Source organism: Camelina sativa, chromosome 12 (genome assembly GCF_030686135.1).
Source record: "Camelina sativa cultivar CO46 ecotype springtype chromosome 12, ASM3068613v1".
Lineage (NCBI taxonomy): Eukaryota > Viridiplantae > Streptophyta > Magnoliopsida > Brassicales > Brassicaceae > Camelina > Camelina sativa.
Window position 1 is genome coordinate 40251624 of NC_141891.1, and position 4784 is coordinate 40256407.

Genomic DNA, 4784 nt, shown 5'->3' on the forward strand with positions numbered 1-4784 from the left:
TGAGGGACGGCAGCAAGATTGGCACGAGGTTGCCACGGCATGTGCGGTGAATAGCCACTGTTGGAGGATTGGGATCCGGAGGACTGTAACTGGGAGCACCTCCGTGCACTATGTCCGAAGACACCACACAACTGACAACGACCTTGGTAGCCACGGCCTTGAGATCCACGAGGATATTGTTGTTGACCGCGAGAGGCATAACGGTTTGAGTGACGACCATTGTTGTGATTACCATTATTTTTGGAGGAAGCAGCGTTTGCAGTGACTGGAACCGACAGCGAGACACTACCTTGAGAGAGAAGTTTCAACTCATAGTTGATTAATTTCTCATGCAACGCCGTTACGGATGGAGGAGTGTCACGGCCATCGATTTGATCAATCACAGGTTTGTAGTCTTCCGGAAGCCCAGCGAGAATATAATCGACCTGCTCTTCAGGTTCATAAGGTTTCCCAAGAAGAGCAAGCTGATCAAACCGATTGACAAAGCCCTGAACATATTCATCAACTGAGCGAGAGCCCTTCTTCCAGGTACGGATTTGTTCACGGATCTGCTTGATGTGTCCCCAACTTGGGCGAGCATAGGTGGAGGAGAGGAGACTCCAGATCTGAGCAGAGGTAGCGGTTTGAGACAAGATAGGCTGGACTTCAACAGATATCGCACTCAGCAGAGAAGAATAAATGAGTTGATCTTGTCTCTCCCATAACGTGTAGTCAGGATTCACCGTAGTGGCACCATTCATGGTGACAGTAGAGGCTGGAGCAGCAACAGAGCCGTCAAGGTAACCAGCTAGGCCGTAGCCAGCCAGCAGAGCCTTAACCTGACGATTCCACATCAGGAAATTGGAAGCAGTGAGTTTTGTCACGTTTGACATGTTGACGGTGTGAAGTGTGGTGGTGTTAGAAGAGTCAATGACATCAGAAGGAGAAGACGCCATTATAAGAGATGACAAAGAACAGGGAGAAGAACGAAGAAGGAGAGAGGAGGCAGCGAAAAAAAGAAAAAGAGAGCTAGGTCTTTGGATCCTATAGCTCTGATACCATGTAAGGAAAGGCTTGTCTATTATTGAGAAGGATTTACAATATATATACATATGATCAGTAGGGTTTCACCATTACTATTTACACTTAAATCCTTTACATAAATAACTCTCCTATAGTTACTGCATCGTTTGGCTTTCGATTCTTCTTACAATTGTTTCTTTTTTGTTGCTCTCGAATCATCGTTGGGTTTCTTAAGGATTGGGTTTCCACCGAACTTCACACAGGTTTTGTTTTAATTTTTAGGGTTTTGTCCCTGTTCCTCTGTGTGGCTACTGCCTAGCTGTGTTTTTATTTGTTACTCTTACTAATATCGTTTTGGTTGGATTCAGACAAAATCCTTTGAATCTTATATAGTGTTTGTTTTGTCAGAGGCAGTAATAATATCTTCTTGGAGTGTTAGTAAAAGATATGGACAGAATCAGTCTGTTATCTGATGACTTGCTGGTGAAGATATTATCGTTTCTTCCGACTAAAGAAGCTGTGTCCACTAGCGTTTTGTCTAAACAATGGGAGTTTCTTTGGATGTGGTTGCCTAGACTCCAGTTCACTTCTCCTTGGGGTACAAAGCCTGGACATCGGGAGTTTATCTACAAGAATCTGCCATTACATAGAGCTCCCTTCATAGAATGCTTGCATCTTGTGTTGTTGTTTGATAGTTTGATTAAACCTGAAGATATCAGACTGTGGATTGAGATTGCAGTTTCTCTCCATGTACGTGAACTGATCATTACGATTTACTCGGATGTTATTGGAAACAAGTTTCCGATCAGCTTGTTTACCTGCAAATCGCTCGTGATGTTGAAACTCAGTGGCACGATTTCTGTTGATGTTCCCTCTATGGTTTGTCTTCCCTCTCTGAAGACATTGAAACTTGAATTTGTGACATTTGTAGATGGACTTGAACAGCTCCTATCAGTTTGTCCTGTTCTTGAAGATCTATCGGTGCTGTATTGTGCATGTGGCGACGATATGGAAGATTATTTAACTATTACTGTCCCGTCTTTGCAGAGTTTATCACTCTGTATAAATGATGGTGATAATTGGTTTTTAGATATAGGGTATGAGATAGATACTCCTAATTTAAAGTATTTGAAACTTGTGGATACGAGTCAGGAACATGAACACTACGATCCTTTGATTAAGAATATGCCGAAGCTGACGGAAGCATATGTCGATATTGGATACTCTAATCTCAACAGTATTATTGGATCAATCACATCTGTCAAGCGTCTTACAATATGTTCAGTGGTAACTAGGTTCTGTTTTTATATCAACTGCAAGTTACATTACCAGTCTCGTTAATGTGACCCTTTTGTTAATGATTTTAATATTGTTGTCAGGGTGTGTATGGTGATGGTTTTGTTTTAAAAAATCTTGAAAAACTGAAACTATGTTTATGCAAAATGACTTTGTCGAAACTCTTTGTCCAGTTGCTCAAGGATTCTCCAAACTTACAAGTGTTAGACATCTCTGGAGTGGGAGTAAGTTTCTTCGATAAACTATTTTTTTGTAAGTCTGATGCATGCCCCAATATGGTTTTAAACTAATTTTATTCTGCTTGGTCTCAGGATCATTATGTTGATGAGTGTAGTGGTATGGTTTCATGGAATCGACCGAGTTCTGTTCCTAAATGCTTGTTGTCGAGTCTACAGATTTTCAACTGGTCAGATTACTTTGGGAGACCACAAGATAAAGATATTGCGGTTTATATCTTAACAAACGCATGTCACTTAAAGATGGTAAAAATCGAGTCGTCTGAAGAATCCGTAATTCCAACCCTTGATATGTTAAAGGAGTTGGCGTTTTCTTCCCGAGCTTCAACCACATGTAAACTTGTTTTTAATTGAGGATGTTGAATAATTAGATGTTTTCGCTGCTTCTTACTTCTTAGTATATGAGTACAAAAACATATGTATTTGTTTAAGAATAGCACACAAGAATTAAGGATGATGGTAGAAGACAATTTTTTTTTTTTTCAAAGCCAGATTCCATATACGTAGTAACGTAGTACTTTTAAAATATACTTTACCAATTCGATAGAATATTTATAATAATTAATAAATATATAATAAGCCTTGAACGAATTGAGATTAGGGGGATCGGAATAAATGAGATTTTTTTCTAGTAAATATTTCCTCTTTTTTAATCAAAACCCTCAACGGCTAATTAAGCAATCTATGCAAGATATGGAAATTAAATCGCTATAGATCTCATTAACGAAGAGAGCGTGAAAGAAAAAAAGAAAAAGAAAAAGAAAAAGTAAATTTTCCTTTTAATCAATGAGGGAGAGAGTGAAAAAAATAAAAACGCATCATTGCTACTGACCTATATTCCTATAAATATTTCACATAGTTTCTTTCTCGCTTTCATATTTCTTCATCATCTTATTTTTCCTTTTCACGAAAGCCAAAGTTTGTCTCCGCAATCAACAAAGATGAGATCTTTACCTTCTTCCTCTTCGTCTTACTCACTAGCTTCAACGAGTCTGAGCAATAGACTTGAAACCGTCTTTAGGAAAGCAGAACAGCTCTCGATTCTGTGTCAAATTGATGTGTGCGTTATCTACTACGGACCTAAAGGAGACCTAAAAACGTTTCCAAACGATAAAGATAAAGTGAGAAACATGGCTATGAGGTACATTCAATTGAACGAAGCCTTGAGAAACAAAAAACGGGTGAATCTTTCTGAGTTCCTGAAAGACAAGGGTGGTTTGGAGAATCCGAACAAGAGGAGGAAGACGTGTCCGAAGGACAAGGGTTTGGATGTATTGATTCAGGACAAGGGTTTGGATGTATTAATTCAGTCGTTGGAACTAAATATCTCTACATTCCAAGAAAGGGTTCGATTTCTTGAATCATCATCATCCTCCTCATCCTCTCAGAATCATCAGACCCAATCTTTGAACCCTAACCCTAGACAGTTCTCGCTCTTTATGTATAATCATCGAGATAATACTCTCTCTCAGATCCCACTCTCTGATTATGATCGCATGAGTGACATCACCAACAACAGTTTTCAACATCCTTGTTACTCGGGGGTACAAGACTCTGTAAACAACTTTGGGATGAATCAGTTGATGCACAAGGAGTTTTATGGCTATGATCACAACATGTGTAGTATGGATAGCATCAACAGAAACAGCTTTCAACATCCTTGCGAAGAGAATTACTCGGCAGTACAAGAATCTGTGGATAACTCCGGGTTGATGCAGCATGAAGTTTATGGTTATGATCAAAACTTGTGTACGAGTAATTTTACCTACAGAAACGTTCCACAGCCTAGTTTCTCAAATCCAGTCTGATATTTCTAGAAAACTGTCAATGGTGGAGCATGAAGTAGTACAATTATGAAGCTGTGTATGCATTGCATCGGTGTCTATTTGTTAGTACGAGGACAATATGTCTATTTCATCAACATATATAATTTTGTGTATTTGTACCTTCTTTATGAATTAGAACATTGTGTTTAGTAAGTGTTTGTTCTTGGTCTATGTTTTGGTTCCATCTCTGCGTTGTCACAAAATTTACAAGTTCAAATACTATATCGGTTCTGTTTTGACGAATAAAAAGTTGCCAAATTACACCCATCAAAGAGGGAGTTATAGCTGAGTTTATTCTCAAGATTGTTTCTGCAGTTGGTATTATGGTATTGTTTCTGCAGGTTGTTCTTCTTTAAAACTATGTCCCTCTCAAAATACTTAGAATTGTGTGTATGCAGTTTGTTTTTGCAAATTTATTTCTAGA

At 38.8% G+C, this 4784-nt stretch overlaps 2 pseudogenes; both read left to right on the top strand.

Moving 5' to 3' along the window:
- The first annotated feature begins 1449 nt into the window (after window positions 1–1449).
- On the top strand, window positions 1450–2888 carry LOC104733984 (FBD-associated F-box protein At5g38590 pseudogene; annotated as a pseudogene).
- A 533-nt stretch (window positions 2889–3421) lies between these two features.
- On the top strand, window positions 3422–4424 carry LOC104733986 (agamous-like MADS-box protein AGL75 pseudogene; annotated as a pseudogene).
- Window positions 4425–4784: the final 360 nt, after the last annotated feature.